This window comes from Vicugna pacos, chromosome 5, assembly GCF_048564905.1.
Source record: "Vicugna pacos chromosome 5, VicPac4, whole genome shotgun sequence".
Classification (NCBI taxonomy): Eukaryota; Metazoa; Chordata; class Mammalia; order Artiodactyla; family Camelidae; genus Vicugna; species Vicugna pacos.
The window spans coordinates 59,783,415-59,795,931 of NC_132991.1; the positions used below are offsets into that span (position 1 = coordinate 59,783,415).

Sequence of the window (12,517 nt, forward strand, 5' to 3'; positions counted from 1 at the left end):
AACATGGGAATACACATCATTTAAACAGTGGTTAACTTCTGAAGACCCTGAAGCTGAAATCCCAGTGTCACTCTCTGTGATTTTTGAGAATCTTTGGAGAACTGGAATTCCAGAGTTCCAGAGTTCTTGAGTTCTAGTCTCAGATGCTTTATCTACTAGTTGTGAATCTTAGGAAAATTACATAACCTTTCCATGCCTTAGTTTCTTAATTTGTAAAGAATTCCAGAACTCTGGAAACAACAGAATGCTCCATAATCTTTTAAAATGCAAAAAGTAGCCCGAGAACTAGTAATTTAGCTTACTGGAGTGACTGAATAACTCCAGAAAAATTGTCAAATATGTTCTTTGTGGGAATTTGGAAGCTAACGTGGTCATCACTAAAAGTCAACACAGGATTATTAGAACATGTTATTAGAGACTGGTTGCATAGAAGTTTCCAAATGTTTATAGAAAAAGCACGCTTATTTTGTATTCTGCACACACTGAGATAACTCATCCATACCGGAGGAAAGGCTGGACATTTGGTCCATACAGCAATACCTCATGGTATCATTCTTGCTGTGGTGGCTTTTTACTGGTATTGCATGTGGAATGCTCAGGAAGAAATGATCACAGCCTGTAAGGTTTGTTGTACAAATTCAAACCTCAAAGTGACAAGGGACATGGCAGTGTTTGGTTTATTATGTTAATTTGGTAAGTTTTAAGAAAACAGTATTCTTACAAGTTGAGGAACACTAAATTAGGAAAAATTGAAAAAAGATTTCATTTTGTTGGGTTTATTTGGGTGGCTGTGGTATCATGGTTAAAAGCAAATTCTCTATAATTTTATAGTATTTGAGTTCTAGTCTCAGATGCTTTATCTACTAGCTGTGAATCTTAGGAAAATTACATAACCTTTCCATGCCTTAGTTTCTTAATTTGTAAAGGAAAAGAATAACAATACTACCAACTTCAGATAGTTGCCGTGAGTCACATAAAATACGTAAGAAATACTGTAACATTATTATTACTATTATTCACTTTCACACTTAGCTAGTGATGGCTTCCTGAAAAAAATTCAAAAAGTGTAAAATTGGAAGCACTAGACTATATTTAAAAGAATATTTAGGTTATTCCTCCTGTTCAAAGTAGGAGATGATTGCAGAGGTAGTTGTAATAAAGTTTTCTAGGACTTGGTTTGGTGGGGGGATTTGTGAATGGATAGAATTAATCAGGTCAGAAACACATTGAAGAAAAATTCCTATTAGAAGCCTCTAGAGAAAGAGTAACTGTGAATGATTAAAATGAGCATTATAAATCACTCAGAAAAAAAAAAAAAGAAAAGCAACAAACCTACTTTCTTTTCTTGAAGTCTCGTCATTTAGATGTCAATTCAAATGCCCTCTCTCTCCAGGGAGGTCTTACCTGACTACCCCTCCATCATCTCTCTCCAACACATTGCCTATTCAGTACTCTCATCAGTTTATGAAACTACCTTATTGATTTGTTTATATTGGCTTATTTATTTATTCTTATCTGCTCTCGCCATAGTTTATGAGCTTTGTATATTATATTGTTCATTGCTGTATTCTTGGCACCAAGAAGACATCTTAGTGCATACTAGATACTCAATAAATATTTGATAACATATACACAATTATTTAGGCAAAATATGTTTCCTTATTTGTTAAACCATACCTCTGGGCAATTTCCTCTATGTTCATCTTGCATGGATAGGATTCTGATTCAATAAGAATTTTGCATTTTATTTAAATACTGTAAAGGGCACTTTGTGGCGGGGGGAAGCTTTTTGACTACGAATCATGAAATAACTATTTGAGTTTCAGTATTATGGCAATAAATGTAAATTCACTCTCTAAAGATAACTTGAAATTCATAATATCCATCGTATGGATCACAAATTAAGTTAATCTTCAAGTACCCCATTAACTGGACTAGTTAGCACTTGATGATTGCAAACTTATATTGCACTAGATAATACCATGATAGCTATATTTAAGACAAGAAAACATGCAGAGGAATTGCTAAAGTCTGCGGAAAAGCTAGTCTCATTTTATTATGTGTGTCAAGTTTAACGGTTACTACTAAACAAAACGATTTTAGTATATTATAAAATATTTTTTAGGAAAAAGCCTTAATTTTAAGCACGTCCATTTTCCTAAAGGATGAGTTAAAGTATGAAGTCCAAAAAAACACATTCTGAATGTTCTGAGAAACAAAACTTGGTCCCTAGAAAGCCCTCTGGGAATTTTGTTGAAGGCTAAAGGGATAGATACATGAGTGGATGGGATATATTCTAAGCACCAGGTTTTAGCACACTAATGATTTTCAATGGCTTTCCTTCTGACCAAGTAATATTAGGCTTCAGACACCATGTGGTACTCCATTTCTTTGGTAATGGACAAAAGTTATCAGAACATAGCTTGGACTGCTTTTCCAAAAACTTCCTATTAAACAACTATTTAAAATCTGATCTCTATCAAGGAAAGGATTCTGCTTTAAGAAGCACTCTTCTCTTAGAGATAATTTATGGCATAAATTTCATCACTTTACAGAACAGATCTCATTACTTTCAAACTGTATGAGAAATTTGGGAGTCTCTATTTCAAAGTTGCTGATGCCTGTCAGAAATCTCACTGTTCACTTCATTAAAATATACATTAAATTACGGAGTACAAGAGTATTTAACATCCACTGCCACTCCTGTAGCCGATAATTTGCATGTGGCAGATGTCACCTAATAATCAATGGATCCAATGGATTTTAAACAAAATTCGCAATCATCTGAAATAAGACCGATTGTGTCACTGATTAAAATGCTCCTCAGTGTCCTGTATCTAATGGGATTGTGGTGACCTCTTCAGTGATCTGTCATATTGATTGGAGCATACTTGAAACACTGAGGTTGTTAAGTCTTATCAAATTATGGACATAGAGCTGGAACTTCTTTAAGAATTTTAATACTGTTGAAGCAAATTAAAAAAAAAACAAGTACATGGATTTTTAAAAATAACTCAGTTGGTCAGCAAATGTATATGATAGTATCATTTGAATAACAAGTTAAATAGTAGCTGTTCTGGCTTTTTTAAGAAGTTGGTATTTTGATAATATATTCTGGAATATTTCTGGGGTCTCTCAAAAACTACTTCATGCTTGTTAGAAACAAACATTTTAGCCAAGTGGTTGTAAAGAGTGCACATAGCTTTGCCCATGGATGTAATAAACTAAAATTCAGAAATAAGATATAAATTTTAAAAGTTATTTATTCAGCATATTTATTAAACGTGTATTATATACAAGATAATGTACATAAGGTATACAGAGATGAACTACATAGCTAGCCTGCCCTCAGTGAATGACAACAGTGATAACCTAGACATCTATAAAAATAAGTTTTGAGTTTTTGAAACAAATGCTTTTTTATAAAAATAACTGATGGTACTATTATAATGGAAGACAGAATTATTGAAGTTAATCTTTCTATTTTTATTTGCATTTACTCTGAGCTAATGTAAAACACAAGAATATTGCAAAAACAATTGATGAAATACTCAACCTAAAATCAATGATCAAGTACAAAAAGTTTAGTCCTTCTTAAAAATTCATCATTATAGTTCAACATAAAGACATATTAATCTTTGATCTTTTTTCTCTAAACTACTTTTTTCTAAAAAGTATTTAAATATATTTTGGCCATTGTTTTAGGGTCAGGCAACTCTACAATTATACATTGCCTATCCTGATAAACTGATGATATATAGAACCATTTTTAAAATCTGAAGGTTTTCAAGGAGTTGTATGACAATAAAATGCAGGGGTTTTTTTCCCTGAAAAATCAATAGCATAGATAAAAATAAAATATAGATAAGCAGAATATAAGCAAAAATCTCTCCTTAGTCATACTCACAGATGCATTTTTTTAAAAGTAGTCAAATGTATATTCGACAAGGAAATATCAGTGTGTATTTAAGAGGGGAAAAAAGGATGTTTTATTTGCCTCTAAGGTCTCTGAAGGAGAACGTAAAGGTACAGACCAAGGCTAGTGGATTCAGGATAAAGATTTTGTTACAGGGTCACACCTGTACTTGAGAAATAGCCTAGAAAAGCAGCAGCCTCTAGTCCTTTACTGATAAGCTGGATTGACAGTTGGTTTTGGTACAAGAAAGGTCTTTGACAAGGGACTGTGTGATGCTCCATTTATCACCCATTAATGCAACAGGGGGAAAGTGAGCAACTGTGTAACTTCAAAACTTTCCTGTTGACACTTAAAAGGACAGATTGATGATATCAATTAAAAGCTTATCTACAATAGCATTAAAACCATGTGCGGATGGGGTAGAGTACATCACTGTTAGAATTCTACAGTGAAAGAATCATGTAAGAGACAAACACTAGTCTATGGGATATACTGAACGGAGGTGATAACAGAAAGGAGAGAGGGCCAGAGCTCAGCTTTGCATGGATGACACTGAATTCAGGGCTTTTCAGGTCTGCAGGGTGGGAGTTACAGACACTCCTATACAAAAATTCATTTGCCTTGGGAGTGCCAATCAGATTATCATGTAAGAAATCTAAAATTGAAATCTTTTCTTCAGCTTTTGACTTTAGTGTGTATTTCTGACTTAATGTGTATTGTTTTGTGTGCAAATACATCAGAGCAGTCACCACTTTGTAACCATGTATAAAAATTGTTAGTGATATCGCCCAGTGGAATTCAGCTGTAGGATAATGTGGAATAGGAACGCTTGCAGTTTAAGTCCTGCCATCAAATGATGTATTACCTCGGACAAGTTTCTTAAACTACTTGAAACTCTGTTTTCTCATTTGTAAGATAGAGTTAATAATAGCATAATATTAAGAGAGATTTAATTTTCTTCACTGGATTCGACCAAGATAAAAAGGAAATAATGTAATATTTGAAAGAGCTTGTAAATTACATAGCTTTGGTTAAATGCCTATCATTGTCATCATAGCTTTCCACTTAAACAGTGTTTTTTTTAAATTTCCCTTTGTTTTCAATGGCTGTGTATTTCTCAAGGAAATACATTGATCGCATATAATTTTTATTGTTATGGAATAATCATTTCCATTATGAATTACTTGAAATATTAAATTTGTAAAGAATATATGTTTTAGAGTTTTGAAAGCAATCTGTGTGGCATCTCTGAAATGTAGCAATATTGGCACTCAGATTGTGGTTAGACTGAGAATGACATTGGACAACAACATTTTTTAGGTAGTTAATTAGATTCTTATTTACAGAGATGAAACTTCAGTCTCTAATCAGAGTCTTGCCAAAAACAGATTTGCAACAGGCTAACTTGAGCTCATATCTTTCGGAGTCCTGGATTAAGTGTCTTCTAGTTTCAGTGTGAATGTCCTCGAGTCTCATTAACAAAAGGAAAATTCTCTATGATTGTCCTTTTTCTCGCTAATGAAGCTTTCAAAATCTCAGCAGTCAAAAGTTTGCTATTTTAGCAGGATTTTATTTTTAATGTTGGGGGGAAAAATTAAAGTTAGAAAGACCAATTTTATTTTTTTCCATATTTAGGAAAGTGAAATTAAACTAGCATACAGTGAAAATAAGTGGAGTTTCAGGGACCAGTGGCTCTTCTCTCCTTTGACAGAAATATGACTTAATTTGGTAACCACTGGGAGTTGCTACAATGACTATGATATTTCTAAGATGGTGAAAAGCTATAAGGCCCACATTTTCTTTGTTTTCATTTTTTTAATTAAAGTATAGTTGATTTACAATATTGTGTTAGTTTCAGGTATACAGCAAAGTGATTCAGTTATTTTTTTTATGTATATATATAATTTTATATTTATATATATATGTGTGTGTGTATATATATATATATAATTTTCAGATTGTTCTCCATTACAGATGATTACAAGATACTGAATATAGTTCCCTGTGGTATACAGTAGGTCTTTGTTATTTATCTATTTGTTGTTTTTAATTTGTATTTTCCTGATGTAGGCATTTAAAACAAAAACAATAACTAAATTTGTAAAAATACTCCTAGTCAATCCTCACTGCATTCAGAATGTAAGGTTTGTTCTTTGTTTTTTTTTGTTTGTTTGTTTATGCTAGGAATGCACCTTAGATGCACTTTTCTTTAGGGCCATGGAGTCTTTTAAATGAAGCCAATTGAGCCTTGTACAGCAGGGACCGGGAAGGCTTTCCCTCACGGGAGCAGCGTGCTACATTTCTGTCAGAAGGACATAAGAATTGACATAGAATTGACATAGAATAGTTCAGAGTTGTAACTGAACAGGTATTTAAGAATACAGAACAGGTGCACACTCAGATGAGAGAGAAGCCACCTCCCTCGCACTTCTTGTATCGCGTCTGCAGTGAACGTACAGAATCTGGGTGGGGGTGTGGAGAGAGCCCTGGAGTTAGAGTCAGAGCCTCCTTTATTTACAAAATGTGAATAAAAATATCTTAGAACTAAATAATTCAGTGAGTGAACACAGGTGCAAAATATTTCATAAAATTGTCAACTATTATTTGTATTTCCCTCAGGCCCAGTCTGGTTGTGTCAGTTCCCTGGCTCGAGCCCTTTGGTGATTTTCCACTCGGTCCAGGCTCTGGCCCAGGCTCCTCCGCCTGGCGCTCACACTGTGAGCCGGCGCCCCGCTCCCTTCCCACTCCCATCTCTCACCGTGTGTCTCCTCTGTACCCGAGGCTCCGGCCACTTGGTTAACTCACTTTTCTCTCACCGCGCTTTCCGTTGACTTTTGCCAATTTTCCAATTTTGTCTAAAATGTTTTCAGGGCACTGAAATCCTCACTCTTAGGGTCTTCCTAAGCTTTACAGACTGAATTATTCCTTCGTACAAGTTCCTAGAGCAGTCATCACAGGCCATCTGCTAGCGGTGTTACTTGTTTAATTCATTTTGTGAGACTCGGAGCACCCTGAGGGTCAGATTTGCTTACGTCTCATACATTTTGGTACCACCTCTCCACATGGAAGAGGCATTTGATGGAATGAAACCATGGGTCACATAAGTTGACTTGAAAAATGTGAATGAACTTAATACCTAAGTAAGCAGACCACATACCTATTTTCTTTTATTAATATAATAGGAAATATATTAAATTAAAGAGACCTACTTGACTTGTCACACTATCAGAGGAGAGCACCTGAGATATCAAAATAAAGGGCATTTTTTATCATCTGTGCTTATCTGTTTCATCTGAAAATTCTTAGTAAGTGGAAGGTTACTAAATTATTATACATCAATGCAAAGAGCAAAGCCATGACTCCTTTGGGGAAACATGTGCAAAGAGATATGACTTAACGTGTCTGCTGTTAAGTATGTATAATATGCGTAAAATAGGCAAATTTAGATGCTTTTAAAAATGTATGCATGTAAAAAGAGATCCCTGAGACCACCTAGAAATGAAGTAGGACCTGTATCTATCAGTACTCAGATAATTTGTAGCCTTGAAGAATGCAGGTTAGAAAGATCTGATGACCATACAATTTGAGGGAAGTAGAAAAGGAGGAAGAATTAATCCTAGATCAAAGTGTTGGCACACTTTGTCTGCAGAGAGCCAGATAGTATTTTTGACCCATGTGGGTCACATGGTCTCTGGAGCAACTACTCAACTCTGCATTGCAGCCTGAAAGCCACCACACACAACACATAAATGAGTAAGCACTGCTGCTTTCCAGTAAAACTCTACTTACAAAAACAGGTGGTGGGCTGGATCTGGCTGACTGTGCGCTGATCCCTGCCTTAGACTTTTGGTTATAGGTGACTGGCATCATCATCATTATTTTGAATAAGTCATTGTCCATTTAAATTGTTTTATGTAACACAAACTACTAAAGTATCATAAATAACCACATAAGCTGCAATCTGGGGAACTTTACAGAGGACCAGATAATAAAAACTAACCTGAGATATATAGATTTTTATCATTAACTAGCCATAAGAGTCAAATAAAGGATGATCTTGAGTCATTAACAAAATACTTAAACCATTCCATTGAACTCTTATGAACTTCAAGATGTTAACAGATGTTCAGAGAAAAAAGGTGTTCTGCTGTCACATAAATTTGTGAAATACTGAACTAAATACAGGTTAGTGGTAATAGTAGTAAAAATGTCAGCTTTTATGAATCTCTTATTGTGTGCCAAGTAGTTTTTACTGTTATCTCTATTTTAGAGATGTGTTCACTAAGACACATACAGAGGTAAAGTAAATGTGTGCCAGGTCTCTTGGCTGGGAAGGGGTAGAGCCTACTCTAAAATGTAGTTTTACCACACTGTTGAACTCTTGGCTCAAGCACTGTCAGTATAGTAATGTGCCCTGCACATTTCCAAGAGATGTTAAAGGATGCATCATTTTTCAATTTTACTTGATGAAAAAGAAAAAATCCTTACTAAAAACCCAGCTGATTACTAGAATAGTCGGGAAACTTTAGGAAAATATAAATCTAAATCATTCCAAGAACAAGGAATGTGAATTGCTGCAACATTCCTGCCTTAGATGATACTGATCATATGCCAGTTTAGGGATATTCCTTTGTTCTAAAGCCATACAACTGGGTATTTCTGTACACTCCACCCATTTTTTCACACTCCATTCCTGCCATGTAATGAGAGGTGGGATTTTGCAGAGTGAAAAAAAATAACATGGGTCCTTCAGTTCCTAAAACCACCAAATATATGGCAAAAGCAGCTACTTTGTTACTTCCTAGTATAAAGGAACTAAAGTAGGCTCTGAAAATAAATAGTGTATAATCTATTCCACTTTTATTTTGGCCTGTATTGTTTGATTTAATCACAGGGTTTTTCACTTTTAGTAAAGGATCTCCTTTTTATTAGAGCCTTTGCAAACTTAGGCTCCTTTTGCAAATTGTCCTCTATCTGTGTCAAAGACTGATTTTAGATATGCCAATATTTTATTGTTCTTATCAACTTGTAACTCTGGGTTGTCATGGAGATGGGTCCTGTTATCACGTTTCTATAGACAATTGGCTGAAATAAAATTTTGCATCCAACTTATTTATTGGAAAGGAAGATGCAAATGAGTGGCATTTTCATGTTAAACCTGAAGGCGTAAAATGTAAATAAAAGACCACAGGAAAGAAATATTTTAACATTGCCTTTGCAAATAATGAGCTATGCCACTGTGGTGTTTTCACTAAGTTTCTGTTGGTCTTCGTTTTATCATCTGTAAAATAAGTACAAGGTTCTTTTCCAGATCTAAAATTCTGTTGTCAGCTCTTAAAAATAGGAAGGACTTATATTATTAAAAATATATATATAATGTTTGCCTTTTATAAATAGAAGAATTTATATAAACTCAGATACTAGAAATCCAATCCCATGCCAAGAAATAACAGTGGTAGTCAAGGGTCAATATTAAAACAAATGATTTCAAATTATGTTTAATTAAAAACAAACTTTTGAGCAGTTAGAATTGTTAGCTATAAATTAATAGTATTGGGGATTTGAAAATTAAAGTATGACATATTAAGACATATACGGTGACATTATTCCCAATACTATTAAGACACAGGATGACATTATTGTATCCATCCTATAGATTAAAAATTTTTGAGTTCTGTTCATGATCTCATGACATAATAGGGAAAAAATTGTGTTCGGTAGATGTATATCCACTTTAAACAACTTTATACAGCCATAAAATAATACCATCTAAAAACTTTTTCAGGAGACAAATGAATTTTGTCACTTTAGTACTTTATTCACTCTTTTTATGGTGTCATTAAATCCTTGCAAGAATGGCTTTATTGTGACGTGCTGTATGGCAGGCTGGAGGCAAGGAAATCAACAATGGAGGTAACATGAGACTGAAATTACTGATGCTAATCAGCGGTGATGATAAAAGTCCAAAGTCCAGACTCTAAAATAAGCCAGTCCCCAATTAATAATGACTACGGCTTGAGAAATATCACCTGAATAAGCAAGCTCACTGATCACTTCAAGTTGCCTCTAGTTATTTTTTTCAAGCTCTTCCTCGAAAGCTTAGCCAAGTACAACTGAAAAATAAACCAACAGTTTTTTTCTTGTGCTGTCCTTCATAAAACACACTGCCTGAAAAATAAATCAAGCTTTAGGAAAACAAAACAAAAAAATATGGTCAGGGTGAATAAGGAGGAGTAGAAATAAAGGATTCACCTAATCTTAAAAGATTTTCTTAAACACTTCCCAGCTCCCTCAACTTTCAAACATACAACACACAGATGAAGCAATTTCAATTTAGATTGTATAGATTATAGATTACTACAAAATTTGCATAAAATGTGTAGACTTGATTTATAAAATAGGATATAGGAAAAAACACTTGTTAGTATCACACCATTGACTAATTATAGATATTTTGGTGAGTAAAATTATAATTAAAAATAAAAAAAATTTTTAGTATACCCAGAATCTTGGACAAAGAGTTAAAGTTTGGAGCGGAGACTATTAGGTCACTCTCTTTTCAGTTTCATCTTCTCACAGTATTGGAGAGTCAGGAAGGAATAGACACCAAAGTCTATAAACAGCTGATGACTGACCTCAAGTCTGAAGTGATCACTCACAGTGACAGACTCTGCAAATCTCAGATGTGGCTGCAAATCAAACACCAATCTCCCCATGTGCAAAGGGAACGGAAGCCTGGACACAAATCTCTGTAGTCATGCTTATCACACCTTTAGCACCATTAACAGCAGCATCTTGCCATAGAAAGGACAGCAATAAATATCAGTTGGTGAGCATGATAAATTATCCCTATATACAACTAATCAAAGGGCCCACTGACCATCAAATCTTTTAAAATTTAAAGCAAGATTTGCAGATACTAACTACTATATATAAGATAGATAAACAATAAGTTCATACTGTATAGCACAGGGAACTATATTCAATATCTTGTAGTAACCTATAATGAAAATATTAAAACAAATATATGTATGACTGAACTATTATGCAGTACACCAGAAATTGACACAACATTGTAAACTGACTACACTTCAATTAAAAAAAATTAAGAAAAAGAATTTAAAGCAAGAGACTTTTTCAGACCTTCAGGGGTTAACTTGGAAGCCATTTATTCCTACAATTCTACTACCTCATTTTAAAAAGTGTTAAATAAAGAGGATCATTTCTAGTTATCACTGGAATTTTTGAAAACATAAATAATTCAAAAATTTGATCTATTTCCTAGATGTAATATAGTTTTGTAGAATTAAAACATGTTAAGTGAGCACAATGTAAAAGTAATGAGAAAGAGTTTGAGGAACTTCGTAAATTTAAGTTTTAACAAAATTGATGTCTAATCTTTGAAATTGGTCAGACATTATACAAATTAAGGAGAGGTTTCCTAGTTATTTATAAAGATGGGGTTTCCCCAGTGAGAATTATCCACTTTGAGCCTGTCTGCTGTGTGTGCTGGGGCTGCACTTCAGAGGAGCAACAGTCATTACTGATTAAGATCTCTGTTATTTTGTAGCTACTTGAAAGCAGGAGCCATTCTTGAATTCATTCAAAGGCAATTTTAATGTTAAAAACTACAACATGTTCTGCAAAACAAAAACTGTATTTTGCAGAGTCAACAATGGTGGAATTAGGCTTCTCAATCTCTCAACAAAGACCTCAATTATCTTTGTTTTATAAAATGATGATGTTTTCTAGGACTTTTCTTACAAACGCCCCGTTATTCCATTAACCATTTGTTGAGAACTTGTAAATCTCCTCTTAAAGAAAAAAAATCTTTAAAAATCCTGCCCATATTCTTAAAATTCACCCATTTCTTTATTTTAGTTTTCTTTTTGACCCCCTGTATTTGTTACTAGACAAAACCATCCCAGCTGTTAAGACAACACTTTCACTGCCTTGTCTCCCATATTTCAGCAGGACTTAACAAATTTTGATTCCATTTGGTGAAGTTAAAATACATATTTAATACATACAATCTTCATACCCCTAGAAAGATGCATTATGTCCCCCTTTGTCTAGTAAAAAATCTTAGTTTCTATGCCTTTCATAGAAACTGGTGCAATAGCAGGTGAGTGGATGAAGTACTAAAAGTTGTGTTTCTACAAGTTGTTAACTGTTGGTCTCCTCAATTGAAATTTCTTTACAGCCCTCATTTTTTCCTGTATTTTCACATATTTTCTCCATATTAAAACAAAGATATCAAAAATCTCCCGGTTCTAAGTTCAAAAATCCTTTCTACTCAAACACTTTTACAGATTTAATGTTACAATTAATGATGGAGGCATATATTAATGAGAAACTGGGAAAACCTGTTTTCCTATGAATGTACCCATTGAAGATCAAGTCAGTTCTAAACCTTAACTGGCATTGACCTTTTTTATGAGTGTGATGATCTGGCAAAATACTCTGGTTACTTTGCTGTCTTCTTTGCTTCCTTCCTCAAGATTTAAATGTTAAATGCAAAATTTAGGGTGAAAACTAGACAGCTTATTACAGCACGAAAACATTTTTTTCTAAAAGCAATAGCATATTTACAAAATGTGC

At 34.0% G+C, this 12,517-nt stretch overlaps 1 long non-coding RNA gene across 4 annotated transcripts in view; it reads left to right on the forward strand.

The window, feature by feature from the left end:
- LOC140696433 (uncharacterized) overlaps positions 1-12,517 on the forward strand; it is a 260,788-nt gene that overhangs the window by 229,292 nt on the left and 18,979 nt on the right. The window lies entirely within an intron of this gene.